The sequence below is a fragment of the Oncorhynchus gorbuscha genome, linkage group LG07 (assembly GCF_021184085.1).
Source record: "Oncorhynchus gorbuscha isolate QuinsamMale2020 ecotype Even-year linkage group LG07, OgorEven_v1.0, whole genome shotgun sequence".
Classification (NCBI taxonomy): Eukaryota; Metazoa; Chordata; class Actinopteri; order Salmoniformes; family Salmonidae; genus Oncorhynchus; species Oncorhynchus gorbuscha.
The window spans coordinates 88,416,905-88,434,052 of record NC_060179.1 but is presented as its reverse complement, the minus strand read 5'-3'; the positions used below and the strand labels follow the sequence as shown (position 1 = coordinate 88,434,052).

General features: G+C 41.2%; 1 pseudogene; it reads right to left on the bottom strand.

The window, feature by feature from the left end:
• Nucleotides 1–274: 274 nt before the first annotated feature.
• Nucleotides 275–17,148, bottom strand: part of LOC124039072 — a 64,543-nt pseudogene continuing 47,669 nt past the window's right edge.

Here is a 17,148-nt window from a genome sequence, read left to right as displayed (position 1 = left end):
GGTATTTTCCGATTCCGCGAATGCACTCTGTGAATACGGGAACATGCATTTCAATTGCGCTGATCTACACCGATACGGATTTAGTGGAAGCCGATAGTGTCAATGACCACCCACTACAACAGGGCTGCTAAACTGTTTACACGGAGGGGTCCCGTATTTAAAACTTAAGACAACCAGATGTGGAGAGTTCCTTACTAATCAGTAACCTTTAGTTCATCAAATACAATGGGAGGAACGAAAAAACCCGCAAACATTAATTCACGAGAGTTTAGTTAACATGACCATGTCTTTATTGAAGGCACACCCTACATTCACAATCACTAACTTTTGGAGACAGGATTGACACAATCAGAATTTCTCAAACAGCAACATGTGGATATTAGATGGAATCAGAAATAATAGAGATAAATAAAAGTGATCTTTTATCTACTACTTTGAAATATGTAATGAGATGTCACTTATGAGCTGTGTCTCATTATAGGCAGACAGCTTGTTAGACAGTAGGCATTGCTTGGTGTAGCTCAGTTGGTAGAGCATGGCGCTTGTAACGCCAGGGTAGTGGGTTCGATCCCCGGGACCACCCATACGTAGAATGTATGCACGCATGACTGTAAGTCGCTTTGGATAAAAGCGTCTGCTAAATGGCATATATTATTATTATTATTATGTTGGACTCTTTCTCTCACAGCTTCCTTTTTGTTTTAGTGATAATTAATCCATATAGACAACTCAAGGTAAAATTAATACCCCAAAATCAACCATCAACCATCCCTTTAATCTGCCCCAAAATCAACCATGAACCATCCCTTTAATCTGCCCCAAAATCAACCATCAACCATCCCTTTAATCTGCCCCAAAATCAACCATCAACCATCACTTTAATCTGCCCCAAAATCAACCATCAACCATCACTTTAATCTGCCCCAAAATCAACCATCAACCATGAACCATCCCTTTAATCTGCCCCAAAATCAACCATGAACCATCCCTTTAATCTGCCCCAAAATCAACCATCAACCATGAACCATCCCTTTAATCTGCCCCAAAATCAACCATCGCTTTAATCTGCCCCAAAATCAACCATCAACCATCCCTTTAATCTGCCCCAAAATCAACCATCAACCATCGCTTTAATCTGCCCCAAAATCAACCATCAACCATCCCTTTAATCTGCCCCAAAATCAACCATGAACCTTCCCTTTAATCTGCCCCAAAATCAACCATCAACCTTCCCAGTAATCTGCATTGTAAATCCAATCCACTTGGTCAGTGTCTAAAATAATATCAGAATATGAAATATTTAAAACCCATAAAACTATGATTTGCTATACTTTCAGCCAGATCAGTTATACGTTTGAGTGTTCAGTTCAATAACTAAAATACTGTATTTCCTCATACACAGTAACTAACATTCTACAACTGCAGTAACATGATAACCACACACCAGATCTGAGACTAGTCAATACTGCCCCCTACTGGGCATAGTCAAATAATGTCTTCAATACAAGTTATACTGTGATCCATGCTGTTTACAGACATATCTACAGTTCTACAGTGACTGTTTTCTATCGAACAATTCCAACATTTTGTATAGCTAAGTAACCCCTGTAGCATGGGGTGTGTGGTCTTTAGCTTGGAACGGTCTCAACCTGCATTACATGGCTAATAGTACCCTCACTGCTATATGGGGTTGGCTGAGGTGGCGTGGGTGTGCTGTAATGTAGCTGGCTGGCTGAGGTGGCGTGGGTGAGGTGGCGTGGGTGTGCTGTAATGTAGCTGGCTGGCTGAGGTGGCGTGGGTGTGCTGTAATGTAGCTGGCTGGCTGAGGCGCGTGGGTGTGCTGTAATGTAGCTGGCTGGCTGAGGTGGCGTGGGTGTGCTTTAATGTAGCTGGCGTGGTGGCGTGGGTGAGGTGGCGTGGGTGTGCTGTAATGTAGCTGGCTGGCTGAGGTGGCGTGAGTGAGGTGGTGTGGGTGTGCTGTAATGTAGCTGGCGTGGGTGAGGTGGCGTGCTGTAGTGTAGATTGGCAGGAGTAACTGATTCACACTATAGGGCCGAACTGGTTATGCTGTCACCATAGTGACAGGAGCCGTGCTGGAAAGGACAATGGGGAAATACAACATCAGTACAGGTCAGCCCTATAGTCCAGGATCAGGCAGAGGACAGTAAGGCTAGGGAGCTCTTCATGGTCCCATGGAAGAGACACTCTGCCGGGCACTTGGCTGTTCTGTCTCCTGGGATAAGACTGGTCCTCTTCAACCACACATGGTCATATAAAGCCACTAAACATATATATATATATATATAGAGAGAGAGAGAGAGAGAGAGAGAGAGAGAGAGAGAGAGAGAGAGAGAGAGAGAGAGACAGAGAGAGAAGAGAGACAGAAAGAGAGAGAAAGGGAGAGAGAGACAGAGAGAGAGAGAGAGAGAGAGAGAAAGGGAGAGAGAGAGAGAGACAGAAAGAGAGAGAAAGAGAGAGAGAGAGAGAGAGAGAGAGAGAGAGAGAGAGAGAGAGAGGGAGACAGAGACAGAGACAGAGACAGAGACAGAGAGAGAGAGAGAGAGAGAGAGAGAGAGGAGTTAGACAACACACTGCTGAAAGGCATGGTAGTTTGTTGAAATGCAGAGAATGATTCCCAGGACCCACCTCAGTGATGTTCATCTCAGCCACACCTTCTCCCTCTTTGTCTAGTTGCTGGAAAGATCCTGTTAGAATAGAAAGTCAACATAAACATGGGCCGCAGGGTAGCCTAGTGGTTAGAGCGTTGGGCTAGTAACCTGTCTTTATATCTGAAAGGTATTGGGGAGGCAGGGTAGCCTAGTGGTTAGAGCGTTGGGCTAGTAACCTGTCTTTATATCTGAAAGGTATTGGGGAGGCAGGGTAGCCTAGTGGTTAGAGCGTTGGGCTAGTAACCGAAAGGTTGCACCACCACCTAAAGGACATCCAGACAACTTGACACAACTGTGGGAAACATTGGAGTCAACATGGGCCCAGCATCCCTGTGGAACGCTTTCGACACCTTGTAGAGTCCATGCCCCGATGAATTAAGGCTGTTCTGAGGGGTAAAAAGGAGGTGCAACTCAATAGTAGGAAGGTGTTCTTAATGTTTCGTGCACTCAGTGTATATAAACACAATGGAATGTCTCATTGTAACCTTTGCTAGGATATTACCTGCTCTCTGCTTCATAAGGCATTACCATTAATCATTGTAATACTAGACTAACGACGACAACAAATATTTCCATTCAAGTCAATGTGCCGTGGCGGGAGGGCCGGCGGCCACACTGACTGTACAGTAATTCTAGTTTGATGGCATTCATCATACATTCATCATGACTAATATACTATACCGTATAACAGTACAAACAGGAAATGACAGTACTTACTAAACATGGCTTCTAGTTTCACCAGACAGCAGATGAAGTTGTCAAAGTCTATGGCCTCGTTCTCAGCATAGCGAGCCACCAGGACCTGATTCAGCCTGTTGTTCAGTTTAAAACCTACGAGGGAGATGACAGAGTCAGTAGTCTGTGCGTGTGTGTGTGCGTGTGTGCGTGTGTGCGTGTGTGTGTGTGTGTGTGTGTGTGTGTGTGTGTGTGTGTGTGTGTGTGTGTGTGTGTGTGTGTGTGTGTGTGTGTGTGTGTGTGTGTGTGTGTGTGTGTAAAACTATACCTGCCGACTCCACAGCAAGTCGCATCTCATAGGAGCTCATGGATCCCGACTTGTCCATGTCATATTCTCTATAGATGACCTACCGATAAACACACAGATATCACATTCTCTATAGATGACCTACCGATAAACACACAGATATCACATTCTCTATAGATGACCTACCGATAAACACACAGATATCACATTCTCTATAGATGACCTACCGATAAACACACAGATATCACATTCTCTATAGATGACCTACTGATAAACACACAGATATCACATTCTCTATAGATGACCTACCGATAAACACACAGATGTCATATTCTCTATAGATGACCTACCGATAAACACACAGATATCACATTCTCTATAGATGACCTACCGATAAACACACAGATATCACATTCTCTATAGATGACCTACCGATAAACACACAGATATCACATTCTCTATAGATGACCTACCTATAGATGACAAACACACAGATATCACATTCTCTATAGATGACCTACCGATAAACACACAGATATCACATTCTCTATAGATGACCTACCGATAAACACACAGATATCACATTCTCTATAGATGACCTACCGATAAACACACAGATGTCATATTCTCTATAGATGACCTACCGATAAACACACAGATATCACATTCTCTATAGATGACCTACCGATAAACACACAGATATCACATTCTCTATAGATTACCTACCGATAAACACACAGATATCACATTCTCTATAGATGACCTACCGACAAACACACAGATATCACATTCTCTATAGATGACCTACCGACAAACACACAGATATCACATTCTCTATAGATGACCTACCGATAAACACACAGATATCACATTCTCTATAGATGACCTACCGACAAACACACATATATCACATTCTCTATAGATGACCTACCGATAAACACACAGATATCACATTCTCTATAGATGACCTACCGATAAACACACAGATATCACATTCTCTATAGATGACCTACCGATAAACACACAGATGTCATATTCTCTATAGATGACCTACCGATAAACACACAGATATCACATTCTCTATAGATGACCTACCGATAAACACACAGATATCACATTCTCTATAGATGACCTACCGATAAACACACAGATATCACATTCTCTATAGATGACCTACCGACAAACACACAGATATCACATTCTCTATAGATGACCTACCGACAAACACACAGATATCACATTCTCTATAGATGACCTACCGATAAACACAGATATCATATTCTCTATAGATGACCTACCGACAAACACACATATATCACATTCTCTATAGATGACCTACCGACAAAGACACATATATCACATTCTCTATAGATGACCTACCGACAAACACACAGATATCACATTCTCTATAGATGACCTACCGACAAACACACAGATATCACATTCTCTATAGATGACCTACCGACAAACACACAGATATCACATTCTCTATAGATGACCTACCGATAAACACACAGATATCACATTCTCTATAGATGACCTACCGATAAACACACAGATATCACATTCTCTATAGATGACCTACCGACAAACACACAGATATCACATTCTCTATAGATGACCTACCGATAAACACACAGATATCACATTCTCTATAGATGACCTACCGATAAACACACAGATGTCATATTCTCTATAGATGACCTACCGATAAACACACAGATATCACATTCTCTATAGATGACCTACCGATAAACACACAGATGTCATATTCTCTATAGATGACCTACCGATAAACACACAGATATCACATTCTCTATAGATGATCTACCGACAAACCACACAGATATCACATTCTCTATAGATGACCTACCGATAAACACACAGATATCACATTCTCTATAGATGACCTACTGATAAACACACAGATATCACATTCTCTATAGATGACCTACCGATAAACACACAGATATCACATTCTCTATAGATGACCTACCGATAAACACACAGATATCATATTCTCTATAGATGACCTACCGATAAACACACAGATATCACATTCTCTATAGATGACCTACCGATAAACACACAGATATCACATTCTCTATAGATGACCTACCGATAAACACACAGATATCACATTCTCTATAGATGACCTACCGATAAACACACAGATATCACATTCTCTATAGATGACCTACCGATAAACACACAGATATCACATTCTCTATAGATGACCTACCGATAAACACACAGATATCACATTCTCTATAGATTACCTACCGATAAACACACAGATATCACATTCTCTATAGATGACCTACCGATAAACACACAGATATCACATTCTCTATAGATGACCTACCGATAAACACACAGATATCACATTCTCTATAGATGATCTACCGACAAACCACACAGATATCACATTCTCTATAGATGACCTACCGATAAACACACAGATATCACATTCTCTATAGATGACCTACCGATAAACACACAGATATCACATTCTCTATAGATGACCTACCAATAAACACACAGATATCACATTCTCTATAGATGACCTACCGATAAACACACAGATGTCACATTCTCTATAGATGATCTACCGATAAACACACAGATATCACATTCTCTATAGATGACCTACCGATAAACACACAGATATCACATTCTCTATAGATGATCTACCGATAAACACACAGATATCGCATTCTCTATAGATGACCTACCGATAAACACACAGATATCATATTCTCTATAGATGACCTACCAATAAACACACAGATATCACATTCTCTATAGATGACCTACCGATAAACACACAGATATCACATTCTCTATAGATGACCTACCGATAAACACACAGATATCACATTCTCTATAGCGCAGTCAACATGCACAGGGCTTACCATGAAAATGACTTTAAAATACGCAGTCAGCTTTATTGTGCCTGGCACTATAGCGCACCTTGGATTGAATCGCACCATACAGATTTGAAAGTGGAAGTACATTTCCTTTACATGATATATATATATATATATATATATATATATATATATATATATATATATATATATATATATATATATAGGTTCTGTTGTTTCTGTTACAAAAGATGGAGATGAACGCAGAGTAATATTCCTTTAATCAATATTGTGGTCCTTCGAGCGAAATACAAACCAGGGTCCTAAGGAATTACAGTCCCCTTAGCTCTCACCCACAGCAGGTTCCAGACACGTAAATATGATCTCCTTGTAGTTGTGTGGTAGAGAGAGAAACCAGACCTTACCAGCCACTTCCTGATCTTATTCCAGAGGATTTGGAACTCTATCAGGCCGAGACGGGCACTGCCATCTTTCTGAGGGATCTCCGGGTCAAAGTATGTAGAGGAATAAAGAGAAACACTCAATAACTGTCTGTCTGACTGAAACACTCAATAACTGTCTGTCTGACTGAAACACTCAATAACTGACTGTCTGACTGAAACACTCAGTAACTGACTGTCTGACTGAAACACTCCATAACTGACTGTGTGAATGACTGAAACGCTCAGTAACTGACTGTCTGACTGAAACACTCAATAACTGACTGTCTGACTGAAACACTCAATAACTGACTTTCTGACTGAAACACTCAATAACTGACTGTCTGACTGAAACACTCAATAACTGACTGTGTGACTGACTGAAACACTCAGTAACTGACTGTCTGACTGACTGAAACACTCAGTAACTGACTGTCTGACTGAAGCACTCAGTAACTGACTGTCTGTCTGACTGAAACACTCAATAACTGACTGAAACACTCAATAACTGACTGTCTGACTGAAACACTCAATAACTGACTGTCTGACTGAAACACTCCAATAACTGACTGTCTGATTTAAACACTCAATAACTGACTGTCTGACTGAAACACTCAATAACTGAATGTCTGACTGAAACACTCCAATAACTGACTGTCTGATTTAAACACTCAATAACTGACTGTCTGTCTGACTGAAACACCCAGTAACTGACTGTCTGAAACACTCAGTAACTGACTGTCTGTCTGAAACACTCAATAACTGACTGTCTAACTGAAACACTCAATAACTGACAGTCTGACTGAAACACTCAATAACTGACTGTCTGTCTGAAACACTCAATAACTGACTGTCTAACTGAAACACTCAAAAACTGACTGTGTGACTGACTGAAACACTCAATAACTGACTGTGTGACTGACTGAAACACTCAATAACTGACTGTCTGTCTGACTGAAACACTCAATAACTGACTGTCTGTCTGACTGAAACACTCAGTAACTGACTGTCTGACTGAAACACTCAATAACTGACTGTCTGACTGAAACACTCAATAACGGACTGACAGTCTGACTGAAACACTCAGTAACTGACTGTCTGTCTGACTGAAACTCAATAACTGACTGACTAAAACACTCAGTAACTGACTGTCTGTCTAACTGAAACACTCAGTAACTGACCGACTGTCTTAATGAAACACTGATCAGGGTCTCCACCATAGAAAGAGAATGACTAGAACTCTTCCCCAACTGACTTGAATTGGAATGTCCATTCTAGTCATTCTATGTCTTTGGTGGGGACCCTGATCCTCACAGACAGACCGTAGAGGATACATCCATGAGATTGACCATGGTCCTACAGGACTCCATACTGAAACCGTCTGTCTTCAGGTCTTTGTCTGAAAGCACACAACCCGCCAAACATTCAAACTGATGATCTGAGTCTTACTACAGCAGAACCCCACAAGGATTACTACACCCCCTGTTCTCATGAGAAGAGGAGCTTACACCACTTGTCCTGTGGTTTTGGGGTCAATGGTGTATGAGTGTATGAGGACATTATGGGTTCAAACGAAAGGAAACCTCTGTACTCACGTCTAGTCACCACCCTGTTCAGGATGGTCCTGAGCTCACGGACAGATATCTCCATGTCCTATAGTCACAGAAGGGACAATGAGAAAACCCTGGTTCAGACATAGATCTTAAGAGATGTTAGCATATTTGTTCGCTAAACGACATATAGCATAGCTGATGGCCATCTCTAACTTAGCGAACAGATCAATAAGGGAAACCTACCTCTCCTGCAAGCTGAGCAAACATGGATTTGAAAGCGTCGTCGACATCATCTTCACTGATGTGGTCCTGTCATTTAAACCATTTCATCAGAACAATGTAGAAATGACAATAACATGATAATGAAGTCTCTACATCAGGGATCTTAATTATTTTATTTTTTTTAACCTTTATTTAACTAGGTAAGTCAGTTAAGAACAAATTCTTATTTTCAATGACAGCCTACCAGGGAACAGTGGGTTAACTGCCTGTTCAGGGGCAGAACGACATTTTATACACCTGTCAGCAACGGGTGTGGCTGTAAAGAGCCGAATCCACTCATTTGAAGGGATGTCCACATACTTTTGTCTATATAGTGTATATATGGGTGGCAGGGTAGCCTAGTAGTTAGAGCGTTGGACTAGTAACCGGAAGGTTGCAAGTTCAAATCCCCGAGCTGACAAGGTATAAATCTGTAGTTCTGCCCCTGAACAGGCAGTTAACCCACTGTTCCCAGGCCATCATTGAAAATAAGAATTTGTTCTTAACTGACTTGCCTAGTTAAATAAAGGTAAAATATATTTATTTTGTTTTACGAAACTATTTCGAGGGCCAAATGAAAGTGAGTCACAGCAGGTGTTGAGAAAACCCACCTCATCTTCCAGATCTGCAGATATGATATCATCAAGCTCTCTGGAACGAGAAAACAGACACAATGAAAATCAACACACACAGACCACAGACCCCCACAACACACACTTACTCTGTCTCGGACTGTTTCTCAGTGAAGACTCGGAGGACAAAGTCAGCCTCCTGGCCAGACTCGAAGGTGGAGGGGACGATGAGGTATTCTCCTGGAGGCAGACTGAGACGGTTGCTGACCTCTCTCAGGTTGATGAAGGTCTCCGAGCGAGCACAGGATGAGTGGGTCAGGAAGAAGTCCTTCTTTAGGTGCACGTTCTGACAGCCCCTGTACTGCAGAGGATCACGGTAGGAAGCAGAGACAGATAGACGCGGGTTTGAAGCTCAACTAGATGTGATTTAAGTGTGTATCATTCAAATGAATTAATAATTAAGCCATACCCTAGGAAGTGATCATTTGTACAATGGGCGCCAATGCATGAAACTGCATGAAGCAAATTCCTGAAATATATAGCTTCCATACCTCTTCTGGAATCTGCCAAACGAAAAGAGAAAAATCATGAAGCTTTGGAAACATCAAAAGAATGAATGTCTGTCTGTTATTTACCCATTATTTACCCATTATTTACCCATTGTTTACCCATTATTTACCCATTATTTAACCATTATTTACCCATTACTTAACCATTATTTAACCATTATTTAACCATTATTTACCCATTATTTACCCATTATTTAACCATTATTTACCCATTATTTAACCATTATTTAACCATTATTTAACCATTATTTAACCATTATTTAACCAGACAAGTCAGTTAAGATCTAATCATTTATAATGATGGCCTGCTTGTCTCTCACCTCGTAGATGGCGAACCCGATGGTGTGCATGTCTTGTCCCTGTCCCCGGTACCTCCTCCTATCCTTCTGCATCAGAGCCACCAGGAAGCTACAGGCCACCTCGTCATCCTCAGGGTCGTCGTCCTCCTCTAGCAGAGTGATCTTATACTGGGGGTTGATCCAGAACGTGTCTGGAGGAACACAGAGATAAGACAGAGTTATACTGGGGGTTGATGCTGAACAACACAGAGATAAGAGAGAGTTATACTGGGGGTTGATGCTGAACAACACAGAGATAAGACAGAGTTATACTGGGGGTTGATGCTGAACAACACAGAGATAAGAGAGAGTTATACTGGGGGGTTGATGCTGAACAACACAGAGATAAGACAGAGTTATACTGGGGGTTGATGCTGAACAACACAGAGATAAGAGAGAGTTATACTGGGGGGTTGATGCTGAACAACACAGAGATAAGACAGAGTTATACTGGGGGTTGATGCTGAACAACACAGAGATAAGAGAGAGTTATACTGGGGGGTTGATGCTGAACAACACAGAGATAAGACAGAGTTATACTGGGGGTTGATCCAGAACGTGTCTGGAGGAACACAGAGATAAGACAGAGTTATACTGGGGGGGGTTGATCCAGAACGTGTCTGGAGGAACACAGAGATAAGACAGAGTTATACTGGGGGGGGGGGTTGATCCAGAACGTGTCTGGAGGATCACAGAGATAAGACAGAGTTATACTGGGGGGGGTTGATCCAGAACGTGTCTGGAGGAACACAGAGATAAGACAGAGTTATACTGGGGGGGGGGGTTGATCCAGAACGTGTCTGGAGGAACACAGAGATAAGACAGAGTTATACTGGGGGTTGATGCTGAACAACACAGAGATAAGACAGAGTTATACTGGGGGTTGATGCTGAACAACACAGAGATAAGACAGAGTTATACTGGGGGTTGATCCAGAACGTGTCTGGAGGAACACAGAGATAAGACAGAGTTATACTGGGGGTTGATCCAGAACGTGTCTGGAGGAACACAGAGATAAGACAGAGTTATACTGGGGGGGTTGATGCTGCTGTGGTCCAGTTCTGTTTTATTAGGCATCTAGAAGTCTTTAGTAAGACTTTACATAGCCCATCTGTAAACAGCCCACCCAACTACCTCCTCCCCATATTGTTATTTATTTTTTGCTCCTTTGCACCCCAGTATCTCTACTTGCACATTCATCTTCTGCACATCTATCACTCCAGTGTTTAATTGCTAAATTGTAATTATTTTGCTACTATGGCCTATTTATTGCCTTACCTCTCTTATCCTACCTCATTTGCACACACTGTATATAGACTTTTTGTAATGGAATAAACACATGTACAGTCAATAATCCTGTAACTCTGTTGTTTGTGTCGCACTGCTTTGCTTTATCTCATCTGGTGTCTACCTGGTTAAATAAAGGTGATCTGGTCTACCTGGTTAAATAAAGGTGATCTGGTCTACCTGGTTAAATAAAGGTGATCTGGTCTACCTGGTTAAATAAAGGTGATCTGGTCTACCTGGTTAAATAAAGGTGATCTGGTCTACCTGGTTAAATAAAGGTGATCTGGTCTACCTGGTTAAATAAAGGTGATCTGGTCTACCTGGTTAAATAAAGGTGATCTGGTCTACCTGGTTAAATAAAGGTGATCTGGTCTACCTGGTTAAATAAAGGTGATCTGGTCTACCTGGTTAAATAAAGGTGATCTGGTCTACCTGGTTAAATAAAGGTGATCTGGTCTACCTGGTTAAATAAAGGTGATCTGGTCTACCTGGTTAAATAAAGGTGATCTGGTCTACCTGGTTAAATAAAGGTGATCTGGTCTACCTGGTTAAATAAAGGTGATCTGGTCTACCTGGTTAAATAAAGGTGATCTGGTCTACCTGGTTAAATAAAGGTGATCTGGTCTACCTGGTTAAATAAAGGTGATCTGGTCTACCTGGTTAAATAAAGGTGATCTGGTCTACCTGGTTAAATAAAGGTGATCTGGTCTACCTGGTTAAATAAAGGTGATCTGGTCTACCTGGTTAAATAAAGGTGATCTGGTCTACCTGGTTAAATAAAGGTGATCTGGTCTACCTGGTTAAATAAAGGTGATCTGGTCTACCTGGTTAAATAAAGGTGATCTGGTCTACCTGGTTAAATAAAGGTGATCTGGTCTACCTGGTTAAATAAAGGTGATCTGGTCTACCTGGTTAAATAAAGGTGATCTGGTCTACCTGGTTAAATAAAGGTGATCTGGTCTACCTGGTTAAATAAAGGTGATCTGGTCTACCTGGTTAAATAAAGGTGATCTGGTCTACCTGGTTAAATAAAGGTGATCTGGTCTACCTGGTTAAATAAAGGTGATCTGGTCTACCTGGTTAAATAAAGGTGATCTGGTCTACCTGGTTAAATAAAGGTGATCTGGTCTACCTGGTTAAATAAAGGTGATCTGGTCTACCTGGTTAAATAAAGGTGATCTGGTCTACCTGGTTAAATAAAGGTGATCTGGTCTACCTGGTTAAATAAAGGTGATCTGGTCTACCTGGTTAAATAAAGGTGATCTGGTCTACCTGGTTAAATAAAGGTGATCTGGTCTACCCGGTTAAATAAAGGTGATCTGGTCTACCCGGTTAAATAAAGGTGATCTGGTCTACCCGGTTAAATAAAGGTGATCTGGTCTACCTGGTTAAATAAAGGTGATCTGGTCTACCTGGTTAAATAAAGGTGATCTGGTCTACCTGGTTAAATAAAGGTGATCTGGTCTACCTGGTTAAATAAAGGTGATCTGGTCTACCTGGTTAAATAAAGGTGATCTGGTCTACCTGGTTAAATAAAGGTGATCTGGTCTACCTGGTTAAATAAAGGTGATCTGGCCTACCTGGTTAAATAAAGGTGATCTGGTCTACCTGGTTAAATAAAGGTGATCTGGTCTACCTGGTTAAATAAAGGTGATCTGGTCTACCTGGTTAAATAAAGGTGATCTGGTCTACCTGGTTAAATAAAGGTGATCTGGTCTACCTGGTTAAATAAAGGTGATCTGGTCTACCTGGTTAAATAAAGGTGATCTGGTCTACCTGGTTAAATAAAGGTGATCTGGTCTACCTGGTTAAATAAAGGTGATCTGGTCTACCTGGTTAAATAAAGGTGATCTGGTCTACCTGGTTAAATAAAGGTGATCTGGTCTACCTGGTTAAATAAAGGTCATCTGGTCTACCTGGTTAAATAAAGGTCATCTGGTCTACCTGGTTAAATAAAGGTGATCTGGTGTCTACCTGGTTAAATAAAGGTGATCTGGTCTACCTGGTTAAATAAAGGTGATCTGGTCTACCTGGTTAAATAAAGGTGATCTGGTCTACCTGGTTAAATAAAGGTGATCTGGTCTACCTGGTTAAATAAAGGTGATCTGGTCTACCTGGTTAAATAAAGGTGATCTGGTCTACCTGGTTAAATAAAGGTGATCTGGTGTCTACCTGGTTAAATAAAGGTGATCTGGTGTCTACCTGGTTAAATAAAGGTGATCTGGTCTACCTGGTTAAATAAAGGTGATCTGGTCTACCTGGTTAAATAAAGGTGATCTGGTCTACCTGGTTAAATAAAGGTGATCTGGTCTACCTGGTTAAATAAAGGTGATCTGGTCTACCTGGTTAAATAAAGGTGATCTGGTCTACCTGGTTAAATAAAGGTGATCTGGTCTACCTGGTTAAATAAAGGTGATCTGGTCTACCTGGTTAAATAAAGGTGATCTGGTGTCTACCTGGTTAAATAAAGGTGATCTGGTCTACCTGGTTAAATAAAGGTGATCTGGTGTCTACCTGGTTAAATAAAGGTGATCTGGTGTCTACCTGGTTAAATAAAGGTGATCTGGTCTACCTGGTTAAATAAAGGTGATCTGGTCTACCTGGTTAAATAAAGGTGATCTGGTCTACCTGGTTAAATAAAGGTGATCTGGTCTACCTGGTTAAATAAAGGTGATCTGGTCTACCTGGTTAAATAAAGGTGATCTGGTGTCTACCTGGTTAAATAAAGGTGATCTGGTCTACCTGGTTAAATAAAGGTGATCTGGTGTCTACCTGGTTAAATAAAGGTGATCTGGTGTCTACCTGGTTAAATAAAGGTGATCTGGTCTACCTGGTTAAATAAAGGTGATCTGGTCTACCCGGTTAAATAAAGGTGATCTGGTCTACCTGGTTAAATAAAGGTGATCTGGTCTACCTGGTTAAATAAAGGTGATCTGGTCTACCTGGTTAAATAAAGGTGATCTGGTCTACCTGGTTAAATAAAGGTGATCTGGTCTACCTGGTTAAATAAAGGTGATCTGGTCTACCTGGTTAAATAAAGGTGATCTGGTCTACCTGGTTAAATAAAGGTGATCTGGTCTACCTGGTTAGTCTACCTGGTTAAATAAATAAAAATAAAAGTATTTATTAAACATCATATCTGAACTGTTCTTCGTGGTCTGGGATGGTGTAACGGCGTTCGTCTGTTGAATGAAGAAAGTCGGACCGAAATGCAGCATGTTGGTTACTCATGACTTTAATGAACAGAATAGCGGTACATGAAATAACTGAAATACAAAAACAACAGAACGGAACGTGAAACTAATTACAGCCTATCTGGTGACCACAACACAGAGACAGGAACAAACACCCACAAAATACAACGTGAACTCAGGCTACCTAAATACGGTTCCCAATCAGAGACAACGAGAATCACCTGACTCCAATTGAGAATCGCCTCAGTCAGCCAAGCCTATACCACACCCCTAATCAGTCGCGATCCCAAATACTACAAACCCCAATACGAAAAACAACATATAAACCCATGTCACACCCTGGCCTACCCAAACATATAACAAAAACACAAAATACAATGACCAAGGCGTGACAGATGGTGTTATGTTGACTGTAAATGTGACTAGGTACAGGATCCGAGGCATTGGACTCTACTTCACAGTAGGGCCGTTTGAAAAGAAAAAATATGTGTTTTTTGTTTATTACCGAAATGCTTTCTTGAACATGTGAACTTTCATGTGCCTTAACTGGTCTGGGATCTGTTTATATGAATAGACATGTTAACTGATTAATCTAGTTTAGCCAAGGAGAAAGCACTGAGCTATACAGGGAGAAAGACAGGATGCTTTCCGGCTCGTCAAGATTGGCTGAGATAATGGGGTGGTGAGTCCTGATTGGTCTGTCATGTCACAGGGTTCTGTCTATAACAGAATGGGCTTTTCCCTGGTCAGTAAGTAGATGATCTTTGCTACAGTGGATTTTTGGAAAGCTATGGACAACTGTCAGTGTTGCTACAGCTCTTAAAAATACCGCTGCCCTGAATTTAGCTGGGTTTAAAAGCAGAGACCAGTTTCTGGCCCTGAATTTAGCTGGGTTTAAAAGCAGAGACCAGTTTCTGGCCCTGAATTTAGCTGGGTTTAAAAGCAGAGACTAGTTTCTGGCCCTGAATTTAGCTGGGTTTAAAAGCAGAGACCAGTTTCTGGCCCTGAATTTAGCTGGGTTTAAAAGCAGAGACCAGTTTCTGGCCCTAAATTTAGCTGGGTTTAAAAGTAGGAGAGACTAGTTTCTGGCCCTGAATTTAGCTGGGTTTAAAAGCAGAGACCAGTTTCTGGCCCTGAATTTAGCTGGGTTTAAAAGCAGAGACCAGTTTCTGGCCCTAAATTTAGCTGGGTTTAAAAGTAGGAGAGACTAGTTTCTGGCCCTGAATTTAGCTGGGTTTAAAAGTAGGAGAGACTAGTTTCTGGCACCTGAATTTAGCTGGGTTTAAAAGCAGAGAGACTTGTTTCTGGAGGACAATGCCATGCTGACTCACATGCGATTCGATGTGTGGGTGGGGCTAAGGCTTAAGAGATGGGTGGGGCTAAGGCTTAAGAGATGGGTGGGGCTAAGGCTTAAGAGATGGGTGGGGCTAAGGCTTAAGAGGGTGTGAACGATGCTGAATGGGTTTAATTAAACAAAGAGCTCTCTATGGGGTGTGAAAATCTTTTAAAAGGGCATTTCCTTCAACTTGTCTTCTAAATGGGATGATTAATATATCAACTTTTAAAGCAGCATGACTTTCCCATGTTTCCTCCAACCACAGTGGTATATATAACATTTAGATGCTCGGAGTCTGTACTTTTGTAACAATAAGCAAATCACTTACATTTGACTTTAGGCCTCAATAGAGAAATCTGGACACATATATTCTGTGTTCTGGTATGTGATCTGACTCACTGGGGTGGTTCCTTCCTGCATCCCCCGGCTACCCCGGTATTCTCTGATCCAGAGGGGTTGGGTTAAATGTGGAAGACACATTTCAGTTGAATGCATTCAGTTGTACAACATAGAACATACCAGAACACATAGAACATACCAGAACACTTAGAACATACCAGAACACATAGAACATACCAGAACACATAGAACATACCAGAACACTTAGAACATACCAGAACACATAGAACATACCAGAACACATAGAACATACCAGAACACATAGAACATACCAGAACACATAGAACATACCAGAACACTTAGAACATACCAGAACACATAGAACATACCAGAACACATAGAACCTACCAGAACACTTAGCATATTTACAGGAGATTTACAGTAGAAGATACAGGGGGATACCTAGTCAGTGTTCTGGTATGTTCTATGTGTTCTGGTATGTTCTATGTGTTCTGGTATGTTCTATGTGTTCTGGTATGTTCTATGTGTTCTGGTATGTTCTATGTGTTCTGGTATGTTCTACGTGTTCTGGTATGTTCTACGTGTTCTGGTATGTTCTATGTGTTCTGGTATGTTCTACGTGTTCTGGTATGTTCTACGTGTTCTGGTATGTTCTATGTGTTCTGGTATGTTCTATGTGTTCTGGTATGTTCTACGTGTTCTGGTATGTTCTATGTG